This window comes from Cebus imitator, unplaced genomic scaffold (assembly GCF_001604975.1).
Source record: "Cebus imitator isolate Cc_AM_T3 unplaced genomic scaffold, Cebus_imitator-1.0 Scaffold61, whole genome shotgun sequence".
NCBI lineage: Eukaryota > Metazoa > Chordata > Mammalia > Primates > Cebidae > Cebus > Cebus imitator.
In genome coordinates this window covers 7197132-7212762 of record NW_016107376.1, presented here as the reverse complement: position 1 = coordinate 7212762, position 15631 = coordinate 7197132, and the positions used below count along the sequence as shown (strand labels likewise).

Here is a 15631-nt window from a genome sequence, read left to right as displayed (position 1 = left end):
TAGATAGCGTCTCGCCATATTGCCAAGCTGGAATGCAGTGGCTCAGTCTTGGCTTACTACAGCCTCTGCGTCCGCGTTCAAGCAGTTCTCCTGCCTCAGCCTCCCAAGTAGCTGAGATCACAGATACCTGCCACCATGCCTGATTACTTTTTGTATTTTTAGTAGAGATGGGGTTTCACCTTGTTGGCCAGGATAGTCTCGATCTCTTGACCTCGTGATCCGCCTGCCTCGGCCTCCCAGACTGCTGGGATTACAGACGTGAGCCACTGTGCAGCTGCAGCCTGACTGGCTTCCTTGCTATTCCTCAAACATGCCAGGCCTGTACCACCATGGGGCCCTTGTTTCTGATCTTCTGTCTGCTGGAATCACTTACCTTAATGCTATCATGGAATAAAGGAAATACTAGAATTTCTGCCAAATGTCACCTGTCCATTGAGATATACCCCAGAGGCCCTGTATTAAAATAGCAACTCCCGCCACCACCTCATGCCACACATACATTAATGCCCTGTCCCCTTCCCCAGCTTGCTTTCTCTCTGTAGCGCTTGTCACCATCGGAAAGGTTGTCTCTGCTTTGCTGTCTGCTGGAACAGTGCTTTCACATTATGCAAGGCACTTAACAAATAATTAACATGATCATTTAGGAATGGGATAATGGTTTGCATATTTCTTTACTCATTTAGTCCTTACATAAACTCAGGAGTTACTGCTATCCCAATCTTCCATGAAGCGCCTGAGCAGAGAGGTTGGATCATTTACCCAGTCAGTGAGCAGTCCAGTGTATATACCCTTGACCAGCCTAATACAATACACTGATAGCGTTTTCCAGGAAAAAAAGAACCTTGTAGGTACCACTAATGTGAATAGGTCAGTTTATCTGGAAAATGTTATTCGTTATGGTTCAAGAAGTGTTTTAAGGCTGAGTGTGGTGGCTCACGCCTGTAATCCCAGCAATTTGGGAGGCTGAGGCGGGTGGATCATGAGGTCAGGAGTTCAAGACCAGCCTGGTCAAGATGGTGAAACCCTGTCTCTACTGAAAATATAAAAATTAGCCAGGCATGGTGGCAGGTGCCTGTGATCCCTGCTACTCGGGAGGCTGAGGCAGGGAATTCCTTGAACCTGGGAGACAGAGGCTGCAGTGAGCTGAGATCGCACCACTGCACTCCAGCCTCGGCGACAGAGTGAGACTCCGTCTCAAAAAAAAAAGTGTCTTAAAAGGAGAGCTAATTAGAAAATGTCTTACATCGTGTGGTGGTTTGTGAGGGGCGAAACGTTTACTCAGCAGTATCACAGGAATTCACTGCAACAGTCACACTCCATTTACAACAATCATCCTGTTTATTTCTTAAATAATTTTCTATCAATGTTGTGAGTTTTCTTTTTCACCAGTGTTATGATTTCCTGCTGAGCTTGAAAAACTAAGGATGAAACACACATTTTTTAAAGAATATTAATTTGCTTCCTGGTACCCCCAAGGCATGAAAATGTATCAGCTTCCAAGAGAAAATATGGTCTCTCTCCTCTGTTGGCTTGTGCAGAAAGCTGTTCGCACAGTTCCGTTTGTGGGGGTCACTGCTGTTAGCTGTTGTGTGGATATTGTATTCATAATTCATACTCTGTGTTCCCAGAAACAGTTTTAATTAGAACACAGATTATTACTCCCAGTAGCCTTCTGTAAGTAGCCAAGCATAATAATGAAGAAAAAAATGTTTCTGAATATGACGCCTTAATATATTTACATATAAATTACCAAAATCTTATCTTTGTTCACAGCAGATACTAATTGAACATCTAACAGGCCTGTGGTTTCTGTTGAGCACTGGTGGGTGGGAAGGGGTTTGGGGGATACAGGCAAGACACAGCTGATGCTCCTCAGTAGCGCTGCTTGTAGTGAGAGATTGTAACACTCCACAGTTGCTTTCATTGAGGACAGTGCAGGGTGCTCTGGGAAGAGACATCTTAAATAGAGGGGGGCTAAGAGTCAGCCAGATGGAGGTGCTGCCTCCAGGTGGGTAGCTGGGCTCCAGGGAGAAGCGTAGATACCACCACAGGGTTTAGGGAGCCTGGGAGGGAGGAAGAGTCTGTGAGGGGCTCAGTCTGTGAGGGCTCAGTCTGAGGGGCTTTGTGAGGATGGCTGAATCTGTGAGAAGCTCAGTCTATGAGGGGCTTTGTCTAAGGGGAGGGCCGAGTCTGTGAGGGGCTGAGTCTGTGAGGGGCTTAGTCTGAGGGGCTTAGTCTGTGAGGGCCCAGTCTAGGAGGAGCTTTGTGTAAGAGGAGGGCTGAGTCTGTGAGGGGCTTTGTGAGGAGGCCTCAGTCTATGAGGGGCTTTGTGAGGGGCTCAGTCTGTGAGGGTTTGGTCTTTAGGGATTTAATCTATGAGGGGTTTTGTCCTGTAGGAGCTCACTCTGGCTAGGATCGGGGATAATGTAACATCTTGGTGGGAGTTATGGCTGGAAACGCCAGCAGAGACTCACTCCGTACCTCCGTTGCCACTGCTGCTGCTTTGTCCTCCTCCACACTAACTATTGAATAGACTTTGTTATTTATTTTTCTGCCACTTGAAAACCTGCTGATATATAAAAGACTGAGTTAAGAACATAAAGAAAAAAAGAAAAGGCATAATCAGGAGCCAGTCTTACGAGTTTCAACTCTTATGAAATTGCCAATATATAATCATGTTTGTCGAGGTCTTCTTTTTTAATGTAAGCATTTATAGCTACAGATTTTCCTTTTAACACTGTTTTTGTAGCATTCCATACATTTTGGTGTGTTGTGTTTTTAATTTATCTTAAGATATTTTCCCTTTGACTCAATGGTTGTTTAATAGGATGTTAATTTCTGTGTGTCCATGAATTGTTTAGTTTTCCTTCTACAGTTGATTTCTAGTTTCTTTTTATTGTGATTGGAAACATACTTTGTATGATTTTAGTCTTTTAAATTTTATTTACACTTATTTCATGGCATACCATACGGTCTACCCTGGAGAATGTTCCACATGAACTTGAGAATGGTGTGTATTCTCCTGTTGTTGGCTGAAGTGTTCTGCATGTGTCTGTTAGGTCCAGTTGTTCAACAGTGTTGTGCAAGCCTTCTGTTTCCTTATTGGTCTTCTGTTTGGTTGTTCTATCCATTATTGAAAGTGGGGTATTGAAGTCTCCTACTGTTACTGTACAGCTGTTTCTCCCTTCAATTATGTCAATGTTTGCCTCATACATTTTGGATCTCCAGTGTTTAGTGCATGTATGATTATTTTTGTTACATCTACTTGGTGAATTAACACTTTTATCAATATATAATATCCTTCCTTGTCTCATAACAATTTCTGACTTTTTAAGATCATGTTTTTAATCCCCCCAAAATTTTTTTTTGAGATAGAGTATCACTCTGTCACCCAGGCTGGAATACAGTGGCACAATCTTGGCTCACTGCAACCTCTGCCTCCCAGGTTCAATCAATTCTCCTGCCTTGGCCTCTTGAGTAGCTGGGATTATAGGCATGCACCACCATGCCCAGCTAATTTTGTATTTTTAGTAGAGATGGGATTTCGCCATGCTGGCCAGGCTGGTCTCCAACTCCTGACCTCAGGTGATCTGCCTGCCTCAGTCTCCCAAAGTGCTGGGATTACAGGCATGAGCCACTGCACCTGGCCCAATAATTTTTGACTTAAACATTTCACACTACTTTGCTAAATACCATCTTACCCATTTTGGCCAATATGGGTGACGGGCAACATCTTTCATCAAACATCTCATAAGTTCTTAAAGTATGTACAGTTTAAAAATTCCATACATTATATGAACAATTGTAGTATTTTTGAAAAGTTAGATCTATTCACTAATATTCAAATTTATGAAGTCACAGAAAGTACATTATGAATCTGTTCATACGTAGAATATAAAGCATCAATTTCAGAAACTGTCCATTTATTTACTTATATATTATACAGATATTTATTTGATTTAAGAATATATGTAATATCATAAAGTCAGTAAGATGGGGCTAGTGAAATTTAAAAAAAAATGCAGATAGTATCACCATGGACTTCATCGCTTCTGATTCCCTAGTAGATAAAAACTTGGGGCTTATAAAAAGAGCACCTATGCAGTAATAAATTTCGGAATATAACAGATTAGGCATTCTAGTCTGAGATGCGCTTGGGCCGCAGTTCCGTTTGATGGCTTATTAAAGAAATGGCGCTCTGCCCCAACCAAACTAACTTCCTCATGCCCTGCAAATGCAATACATACACTCCTTGTTTGGGTTTTCTCTCAGGTCTCCCAATTTCTGTTGTTGTTGTTTTATTTTTTGAGACACAGTCTCATTCTGTCACCATGCTGGAGGGCAGTGGTGCGATCTTGGCTCACTACAATCTCTGCCTCAAGAGATCCTCCTGCATCAGCCTCCTGGGTAGCTGGTACCGCAGGGGTGCGCCACCACGCCCAGCTAATTTTTTGCGTTTTTAGTAGAGATGGGGTTTCCCCATGTTGGCCAGGGTGATCTTGATCTCTTGACCTCGTGATCTGCCCACATTGGCCTCCCAAAGTGCTGGGATTACAGGCATGAGCCACCAGGCCCGGCTGTGTCTCCCAATTTCTGTAATGCTACTTCTACTCCTTTCAGTCATCTAGACCTTCTGTCTTTTACAGCACCACAGCAGACTAAATCCCTTAGTCCCACCCGGGCTTCTTAACACCCATCCGCCTGGAGCACAGCCCCACCCTGTACCCCAGCATATGCCCCTGGCTAACCTTCATCACCCTCTCCTCAAGAGTGTCTCCTTCACCAGGGCTTGCCCTGCGAAGCTAAAGCATGCTGGGTCATCCTCAAGGAAAGCAATCATTGTGACGTACAGTTGCTCCTCTCTAAAATATAAGCTACACATCCCCTCTCATCCCAGAACCCCCAGCCACAGAAATGTTCTCTTTCCTAAAATTCTGTAACATCTTATATCTGTACTGATCATAATGCATCATCATATTCATTCACTCACTCAACGAGTATTTATGGAGCTCGTACCACGTGAGAGTTGAGGCTAGCGGTGTAAACTGCCTTGTGTTCCCATTTGGAAGATTTTTGCCAGGCATCTGGAAAGAGATTTGAGGGAGATCTTGCAGAGTTTATATAGGAAATTAATTTAGGAATTTTTTAATTGATAAGAGCACTGGATGGACTGGAATAGAGAGCCACAGAGTCTAGGCTTCCATCTGCCTCTGCTGAGGTCTGTGATAGCTCAGCGCCTGGCCTCTCTGGGTGTATCTATAAAGCAGAGGGCTTTTAATTGTTTGTTTGTTTTAAACAGGCCTAAGGTTTCAGGTCTAAAATTCTGTGGTCTCATGTTGTTGTCCCCATTTTCTCAGTGTAAATCTCCAAAAAACAAGCACACATGTTAGAAATCCAGTTGTTGGGTTTGCTGTGTTTGCTAGCAAAGTCTGTTTCCTGAGATGGTACTTCTAAAACTGGATCTCATCTCTGAATCCTTGGAGGTGTATGGATGGCACGTGTTGGTGATGATGCTGGCGTGGCAGCCCCAGCAAGTGTATGAAATTTGATGTTTCCCGTGAGGAAGAAGGGGAGTGGCTGAGATTATTCAAAGGCTCTTTGGTTGCGGGTTTGAAGCAGGCAGTTACAATTCTGCCAGATCCCCTTTTGCAACATACGTCTTGAAGTAAGAAATACTTGCTCGTGATCACTTGTACCCAGAAATTCAAGGTTATAGTGAGCTATGATGACGCCATTTCAATCCAGCCTGGGTGACAGAGGGAGACCCTTTCTCCAAAAAAAAATAAAAAATCTTGACTGCACTTCGGCTCAGGCCTCATGCTCTGTTCCTGGCCTGCCTTCCTTGTTTCTGCCCCTCCTGACCTCTGATCACCCTCTTACATTGAGGGCTTTGGTGATCGACTCATAGATTTCAGCTCCTTCCCCAGCTCTGCCACCGGGAGGATCACTATGTCAGTGTCCACAGGACAACCCACACATCATAACCTCCCATGTCCTTGACCATTTTCTCTCCTGAAACTGTGTTAAACAGCACAACTCCACAGCCACACTCTAAAGTGACGTTCCCCAGAGCTGCTACAGCTCTATCATCCTGATTGCCACCGCTGGGTGTCTGCCTTCAGCTTCCTTGGCAACAACCCCTTAATTTCTTATTTTGATGCTGGTTCTCTGATACTTTGAGAACTCCTAGTGCCTCCCCCAATCCTGTGCTTCCCTCTCTAGCCAAACCTCTTCCAGCCTCCCCGTGATCACTCTCCTGCCAGCATCTTTCCTTCTTTGCCTGCTGTGTTGACTCTGCAGATGCGACACTTGACTGCAGTGCACCTGCCTGTACCCTCCGCTCTTGCAGCAGGGCTGCTGGGTCCTGTGGGGGAAACTGCATCGCCAGACGAGTGGCAGCTGCTGAGAACTGAATGAAATGAAATCTCAGCCCATTCCTCAGCACCATTCTGCTCTCTTATGCTGTGATTTTTGATAGATCTTCTATTTCATTTATTCCAAATATTTATTATTCATTCTAAGCTAGCTGCCCCATAGTCTTTGAGGAAGTACCCTAGGAATCAGTTTAGGTGAACTAACACAGTATCAAACTTCTTTGTAAACAAATTCCTCATATTTTGGTGTGTTGGTGAAAGAACAGTTGGGAAGCTTTAATCAAAGTATTCAACAAATTAAATGCCCCAAACAGTAGGTTTTCAAGTTTGTAGTGAATAGTAATTATTGAAAACAAAACTTGAAATATATTCCTACAAAAGAAAGAAAGAAAACAAATTGAATGATGAGAGCTTAAATGGTGTGTAAGAGTTGGTTTTGACATTCTGTAATTCTGCCTTGCGGAAAGTGTCTTTGTGGTGCCTCTATTTTTAATTGAATAATTTTATATCCGTACAGCAATGGAAAGAGATTGAGAAGGCTGATTATTTTGCAGTATCCAAATTTGGGGAAACATTAAATCATGAATGGTGACAAGGTTTTTATGTTAAAATTATTTATCAAAGAAAAGTAATACCTGTCAAAGAAAGGTAGCAAAATAATAGTACCTATACAAATATGTTGGATTATATATATATTTATATTCTTGGATTAAATCCCTTATATACTTGGATAAAAATTTACAATTTAGAATTTGCTCATTTAGCAATATTTGCTGTGAAAGTAAGTATTGCAGCAGTTGTAGAGAGTATTTTCCAAGTTAAAAATATTATATCGTGCTTGCTTCGGCGGCACATATACTAAAATTGGAACGATACAGAGAAGATTAGCATGGCCCCTGCGCAAGGATGACACGCAAATTTGTGAAGCGTTCCATATTTAAAAAAAAAAAGAAAAAAAAATATTATGATCAGTAGAGAAGAATCACTTGAAGAAGATGTGGACAATTTAAAACTTAGTAATCATCAAATGCAACTTTGAAGAAGATGGAAGAACATTTTATGAAAAAATAAAAATAATACATATTAAAAAATGAATTTTCCAGATATGGGTTTAGAAACATATATTTAAAAAATTGATTAAAACATGTGGGTATGTGCCAAAACTATGCTGCTTATGTTATTTTCTGATATTTACATAATCAACAGAAGTTAAAAATTTTTTGCTTCAACAGAAAGTTATTTTAATTTTTGGGAAAATTCTTTTTAAAAATAGTGATTAAATAAAATTCTTTTTTTTTTTTTCTTTTTTGGAAGATGGAATCTTTCTGTCCCCCAGACTAATGTACAGTGGCACAATTTTGGCTCACTACAACCTCTGCCTCCCGGGTTCAAGCAGTTCTCCTGCCTCAACCTCCCAAGTAGGTGGGATTACAGGTGCATACCAGCACGCCTGGCTAATTTTTTTTTATTATTATTTTTTCGAGACTGAGTCTCGCTCTGTTGCCCAGACTGGAATGCAGTGGTGCTGTCTTGGCTCACCACAACCTCTGCCTTCCGGGTTCAAGCGATTCTCCTCCTTCAGCCTCTCGAGTAGCTGGGACTACAGGCACATGCCACCACATCTGGCTAATTTTTGTATTTTTAGTAGAGATGGGGTTTTGCCATATTGGCCAGGCTGGTCTCAAACTCCTGACTTCTGGTGATTCAGCCTCCCAAAGTGTTGGGATTACAGGCATAAGCCTCTGCTGCTGGCTGTAAAATCCTTTTTGTAAGCCTACCATTATGATAAAAACCAATTTATCAATTCATAAATTAAAATTTCAGGTGTGTTGTTACCTTCAGTGTCACTTTTTCCTCTCGAGATGGACTGCTGGATATCATTGCACTGTTGTTCTGCGATAGTGCTTCCTGTCTCATTTCACTGTGCTCCTTACCTGGTTTTATCATGATTTATTCTTGTCTCATCTAGTCTGTCTCTTGTAACTATGAGCTTCTTGAAAACAGGATCATTGTTTTAGTATTTTTGCATCCTTCAGGCCCAAGATGCACAAGGCCTAGTACATAATAGGTTCATAGTAAATTATTATGAAGTAAATAGGAATCCAGGAGTGTGTGTGTGTGTGTGTGTGTGTGTGTGTGTGTGTGTAGGACACCCTAACACGAACTTATCTATCAGTACAATTTGTTAATTCAACATTATGCCTTTCTTTTCATCAACCCACTTGCTCAGACCCCTAGTGACTAAGCAAATGAGACTGAAAATATTTCAGGGCAACTAGACATGGTATTTTCCCTCATCATAGATGCATGAGTGCACTTGGAAAATGATGTTTCATTGCATCCAAATGTGACATTTAATGCCTTTAAAACAGACAAATTAAGCCATAAGGAATAGCAAAAATGAAGGACAGGGAATTTCTTGTCTTTGAGAGTAGTGGCATGTACAGACATCTCTAGTACACACTTGCTGTGGAGCCCAGAGGCCAGTTTGTGCTGCAGACCACAAGTCAGACAGGTGTTTTCTAGCATCTTAGCATTTGAAGAGGCTCCTTTGGAGAGAGGAGAACTTTGAGTTGACAGATGTTTTCAGTAGATGGATCGGTGATAGCCAGCGGCACCTCTATTAGGGCCGGATGTGATGGAAAAGGAGAGAAACTGTTTTAGGTCAGAGAAGGGGGTATCTCAGAAGTAGTCACAGCCAGGATATTTTCTGCTGAATTATGCCAAGTTCTTTGGAAAGAAAAGGCTCCAGGTACTGCAGGTTATAAGCCCTTGGTAAGGCTCCTCAAAGAAGGTAACTAATTTTTAAAAAAATATTCCTCAGTATACTGGAAGATGATACATTCATGGTCTAAATAATAAAAGGTATCCAAATCATGGGACTATTTTAACATGATTTTTAAGCAATTATTTATTTATTCATTCATTCATTTATTTAGAGATGGAGTCTTGCTCTGTCACCAGGCTGGGGTGCAGGGGCGCAATCTCGGCTCACTGCAACCTCTGCCTCCCAGGTTGAAGCAATTCTCCTGCTTCAGGCTCTTGAGTAGCTGGGACTACATGCCACTACGGCCAGCTAATTTTTGTATGTTTTCAGTAGAGACGGGGTTTCACCGTGTTGGCCAGGATGGTCTTGATCTCTTGACCATGTGATCCACCCACCTCGGCCTCCCAAAGAACGTACTGGGATTACAGGTGTGAGCCACCATGCCTGGCCTCGATCATTTGTTTTTAAAAAATCACATCACAGTATGAATTGAACAAGTTTCTGTAGCCGTGGTAGGTAAAGACGATGTGACTGGTCAGCTTCTTGTGTAAATATATATTATACATCCCTATTTGTAACTCTTGCAATGAAAAGAAAAAACTAAGAGAATATATTCAGAAGATGTTGGGAGTTGGGCCAATTTTTTTCCAGTCGTTGTGCTATTTATTTAGTGTCAAGATCCTTAAACTCTAGAAACAAAGTTTACTATATAAAACAGGCAAACGTTTATCCAGGGTGGTTCATATCTAATGCTTCAAGTAGAATCAGAGGAGAGTAGCTGCCTCCCGGGAGTCTGTAAGTAAATAATGTCTTTCAAAGGTTCCTAAAGAGTTAAGCCTCCTCTTCCAAAGTTTGTTTAACAATAGCCATTACTGGCTGGGGCGCGGTGGCTCACGCCTGTAATCCCAGCACTTTGGGAGGTTGAGGTGCGTGAATCATTTGAGGTCAGGCGTTTGAGACCAGCATGGCCAATGTGGTGAAGCCCCATCTCTACTAAAAATACAAAAATTAGCCGGGCTTGGTGACACACGCATGTAATTCCAGCTACTCGGGAGGCTGAGGCAGGAGAATCTCTTGAACCCGAGAGGCGGAGGTTGCAGTGAGCCAAGACTGTGTCACTGCACTGAAGCATGGGCGACAGAGCAAGACTGTCCCAAAAAACAAACAAACAAAAACAATAGTCATTACTACCTCAGCTGTCCTAGAATTGCGACCTTTGGTTGTAGATATGTGTTAGAACTATGGGGAAATACCAGATGTGCCCAAGTTTCAATATCTTTTACAAGGTCTCATTGCTGAGGGACTGTGCCTCTCACGTTCGGAAGAGCCACCAGGACTCAGTAATAGCTTCAATATTAAGTTGGGTCGAAGGTCTGCCTTCCTGCAAGTTCGACTTGCTTCACCGGTAGGAAATTGATCCCAGCCCTTTATGAAGGGCCTGGGCTGTTCATCATCTGTTTCCAGGAATAGTTCTCCAGCTGCTGAATTATGCATATTTTTTTTCAGAAAAGTCACCCCAGGCCTTCTCGTTGGTGATTCACTGTCTCCCTGTTTTCAGTCATCATGGGCTGGAGAGATGGAGAGAGAAAGGATGGCATTTTCCAGTGGAAACAAGTCATGGAAGATTAAGGACTTGCGAGCGCCTAGAAACAGACTCTCACTTTCAGAACAGAGAAGCGGGCAGTGACGGAGTAATGGGAGTTTTTGACTCTTCAGGAAAGTGCAGGATATAATGAGGCTTAGGTGGGCCTGCTCTGCCCTTCAAGTGCAAATTACTTTGTTCCAGCGCTTCCAGACTACAGCTGCCCCCTCTGCTGTGGCCCAGAGAGCTGATACATTCACTGTGTAGATAAAGACACAGTTTTCTGGATTAGAATCACAGTCGCTAGAGTGACAGCCTTGAAATGTGCAACTACCAGTTGGAACAGCAGGAGTTGCAGGGGTTCGGGATGTTTCTAAGTTTCTTTGCTGCTCGCTTTAGTCTGTTTGGAAGTTAACATTGTTTACACGTTGACAGTGACATCATCTATGCCAGGTACATATTTAGGAATATGCCCTGAATAAGGTTACTTTGTATGTGCTGATATGGAATGATTGCAAAGACAAGATGTTAATGAATAAGTGCTGTGCATGGAGTTCTAGTAGTATATACTTTTCTTCTTTTTTTTTTTTGAGACAAAATTTCACTCTTGTTGCCCAGCCTAGAGTGTAATGTCACGATCTTGATCTTGGCTCACTGCAACCTCCACTTCCCAGGTTCAAGCAATTCTCCATCCTCAGCCCCCAAGTAGCTGAGACTATAGGCGTGCACCACCACACCTAGCTAATTATTTATTTATTTATTTATTTTTTGAGACAGTCTCACTTTGTTGCCAAGCTGGAGTGCAGTGGTGCAATCTCGGCTCACCACAACCTCTGCCTCCTGGGTTCAAGCAATTCTCCTGCCCTAGCCTCCCGAGTAGCTGGGACTACAGGCACACGCCACCACGCCCAGCTAATTTTTTTTTTGTATTTTTAGTAGAGGCAAGGTTTCACCATGTTGACCAGTTTGGTCTCGATTTCTTGACCTCATGATCTGCCTGCCTCGGCCTCCCAAAGTGCTGGGATTACAGGTGTCAGCCACTGTTCCCGGCCTTTTTTTTTTTTTTTTTTTTGTATTTTTAGTAGAGACAGGGTTTCACCATGTTGGTCAGGCTGGTCTCGAACTCCTGACCTCAAATGATACACCTGCCTCCGCCTCCTGAAGTATTGGGATTACAGGCATGAGCCACCATGCCCAGCTATATATACTTTTATTTATGGTTTAAAACAGAGTTATATAGAAACCTATCTCCTCATTCGTACAGGAAGTGTCTGGAGGAATATATAGAAAACTGCTAAGGCTTGATTCTCAGAGGGAAGATTGGGTGTTTGGAGTGGGAAGCAAACGTTTTTTACTATATACACTTGTACTATTTGAGTGTTTTACCACATTAAAAACTTAAACAGGCTCTATTTATACTTCTTTCCATGACTTTAAGGCCTGATTGTAAAAATTGCTTCCCATAAAAACCTTTTGGTTCATAAAAAGATCCATAAAAACCTTTGGTTTCCTCCAGCAGACTGGATCTTTTACTACCCACGTCGAATAGTAATTATTTTCCTAGCACCAGTAACTCTCACAGCAGTGAGAGTCAGTTATCAATATGACAAAAAAAATCATTTTGCTGGCACAATCAGAGCCTAAAATCTTCCTCGGTAGAGAGATGTGATTGAGAGAGGGGGGAGTTGCAGGGTTGTGTAATATCATACTTGAAATAGACAGATCTGAAGTGGTCCACTCTCAGAACACATTCATTTTTAATATCAGCCTAAGTACTGAGCCCTTAGTGACTTAGGTCTTTAATTATCTCACTGAACAATTTATGTTGATTCAGGCAGGACCAGCCATTCTCTTTGATTTATTGATTCTCTGCTCAGAAAAAAAAAAAAAAATTACACGGTATGTTTTGACAAAGTGCCTTTTAACACGATGCCTCCTGCGTTGCGCCCCGAAACTGTGCCAGAAATTTTTACATCTGTTCTCTCCCTACTGGGTTTTACATTTGTAATAGATGAAAAGATGCAGTGTGATTCCCATTATGACTTTAATATATGATTGTGGAATCTCTGTGAGTTGATGAGCTCTTAATTTTGTTGTAATGTAAAGTGGCTGATGGATGGTCTTGATTGGCGTCTAACTTCTAACTAAATTACATTCTCACATGATCAAATCTTTAAACCAAAGGCATATGTACAGCTCAGAAGCATCCAAGACAAAGGGTGGAAGCCATTACACTAGGACAGGAGGCACCATTTGCCACAGTGCAAACCAGAGAACCACTGACCGAAAGCAAAGCCACTCTCCCAATTCCAGAGACAAATAGAAAGGAGGGGACGTTGAAGTTCAAGCTGCTACAGGCTGCAGTGTCAGGAATTCGTCTTCCCATTGATGAGCTTTATGGCTAAAATAGATTGTGCTTTCTTGCCAATATACCTCCTGTTCTTTACTCCTGAGACGTTCTCAGGGTCTCAGGAATGTCTTGGCCCATCAGCCCAACAACAGCATGTTTTGGTTTGAGTGATCAGTAGACTTTGAGTATAGCCATAAATACAGCCGATGAGTGACCTATATCTGTAGGTCTCTGATCTGGGTGTTAAACTTAGTTGAAAACAAATTACCCCTGCCTACTAAAAATGGGCATGACACAAAACAGCAGGGAATTAAGGTGAATGAAATATCCATTTCATGCTGGCTCTGCTTACAAAGTATTTTACATTCTAATTTGTTTAGTAAAAGGTAATATCCTTGTGACATGTGTCATTACATTTTCTAGTCTGCCCTTTGAGGACCTATTTAGTTCCTTCTTGGCCTACAGTCTCTCCTGGGTACTGGGTGAATACGTGGCTTATGGTTACACGTATGTGGATCAGTTGGCAGAGATCTGGTTAGTATGAATGACTGAATCTTATGTAATAGCACCTAGCAACATAGTTCTGCTTTCATCCCCAAAAAACAATTATTTATTGAAATATGAATAAATACAAACTAGTCTTATTACTAACTTCTGTTTACCCTCTGGGGGAAAAAAAGGTACTTACAGAAGAGAAAGATTTAAAGAATTACAACCAGCTCCATAAAATTTGGGGCCTTAATTTGACCAGATTTTTCTTGTCATGTTTGGGGAGAAAACGCCTTCTGAACCCTGAGATCCACAAAGGAGGTGGTGCAAGTACTTCAAGGACCTAGCATTCCTTTAATTTCCAGAACGCTCACGTCTTAGTTTACCCTCAGATGCCTCTGAAATTTGTTACATTCTTTCAGAATTTTTTTTTTCCTGAGATAGAGTTTTCACTCTTGTTGCCCAGGCTGGAGTGCACTGCAGTCTTTTTCAGCTTCAAGCAGTTCTCCTACCTCAGACTCCCAAGTAGCTGGGATTACAGGTGCCACTATGTCTGGCTAATTTTTGTATTTTAGTAGAGACAGGGTTTCACTGTGTTGGTCAGGCTGGTCTCAAACTCCTGAATTCAGGTGATCTGCCTGTCTTAGCCTCCCAAAGTGCTGGGATTACAGGCGTGAGCCACCACCCTAGCCCATTCTTTCAGATTTTTGAGAAGACGATTCAGGATTCTTAGAGAGAAAACATGGAGTTCCCTTTTTTTCAGTCTGTAGAATGTTTAGAAGCGGGAAGATGGCGTTCTATCCATTGCGTTCCTGCTTCGTACAACTTGGGCTTAACTGAAAGGAGGGTGATGATGCTCATGCTTTGGGGTGACTATCTGTGTCCATAGGAGGTTTCCCTAAGCAACCAGCTTTACTCACTTACTCCATTCTCTCTTCCTGCCCACCCCTGCTCTTTCAAACAGAGCTGAATCGATGTTAATTGGTTAAGTATACCCTTTAGTAACCTGTTTCTCCTCTTAGTGTTTGGCCATCTGCTTCATAAAGAAGTATTTCTCTCTCACCCCCATCCCACATTTAAAATGCATTTGAATGCCGGGTACGGTGGCTCTCGCCTATACTCCGTCACTTTGGGAGATGGAGGCGGGCAGATCACGAGGTCAGGAGTTTTGAGACCAGCCTGGTCAATATAGTGAAACCCCATCTGTACTAAAAATACAAAAAAATTAGCCGGGCATGGTGGCACATGCCTGTAATCTCAGCTACTTGGGAGGCTGAGGCAGGAGAATTGCTTGAACCCGGGAGGTGGAGGGTCTAGTGAGCCAGGATCGCGCCACTGCACTCCAGCTTGGGCAACAAAGTGATACTCCATCTCAAACAAAAAGTGCATTTGGACAGAAATCTCAGGTAAAAGTATCTATAAAGTGGTTTTCTCACAACAGTAGATATTAAGAATTGGCTTGAACTGAGCCTGCTGTTTACCGCTTAAAATGTCTTTATATTCAGCTTATTATTAAGTGGGAAGAAATGAAGTCTGTGCTGGGTGAGTTCATTTTCATGGTTCATTTCGGTTTGGGTTCATCCTTTGATGGAAAAGTTTATACAAAGTAAATAAGACATTAACATACAGAGAGCTGTAATGTACAGAGATTATGGGTGCTGGCAAATATGCATATTGTTTTGTGACTTGGTGTTGACAGTAACACTGTCCTGTAACCTGAATACTGGCCCCGGGCCCTGTGCATGGTCGTTTCTCTTCCTTCTCCATGTGGACCCGATCGCTTCACTTTGCGTGGAGCACCTGTATCACATGACCATAGATTTGATGACCGGAAGGGCTGGCAAAAATAGAAGTAGCCACATTCTGGAGCCCTTCCTGTGCCAGCCATTGTTACATGCACTGCGTATTGAGTCATTTCATATTTCAGTGTCTATTATTGAAGTCGTTAATAAAAGACCATGAGATTTGTAGAGGAAAAGAGTTATTTTCTGTAAGAAACTATCTATAGATTGGAGAGACAACCTCCAGCGTAAAACAGAAGCACATCCCGTAGAAGGGAGGGCAAAGCT

General features: G+C 42.3%; 1 protein-coding gene and 1 non-coding gene across 5 annotated transcripts in view; both read left to right on the top strand.

The window, feature by feature from the left end:
* The window catches only part of CAMK1D (calcium/calmodulin dependent protein kinase ID), a 457067-nt gene that overhangs the window by 315845 nt on the left and 125591 nt on the right, over positions 1-15631 (top strand). The window lies entirely within an intron of this gene.
* On the top strand, positions 7209-7315 carry LOC119471436. The gene has a single exon (XR_005200489.1). It is a non-coding gene; the product is annotated as a U6 spliceosomal RNA (small nuclear RNA).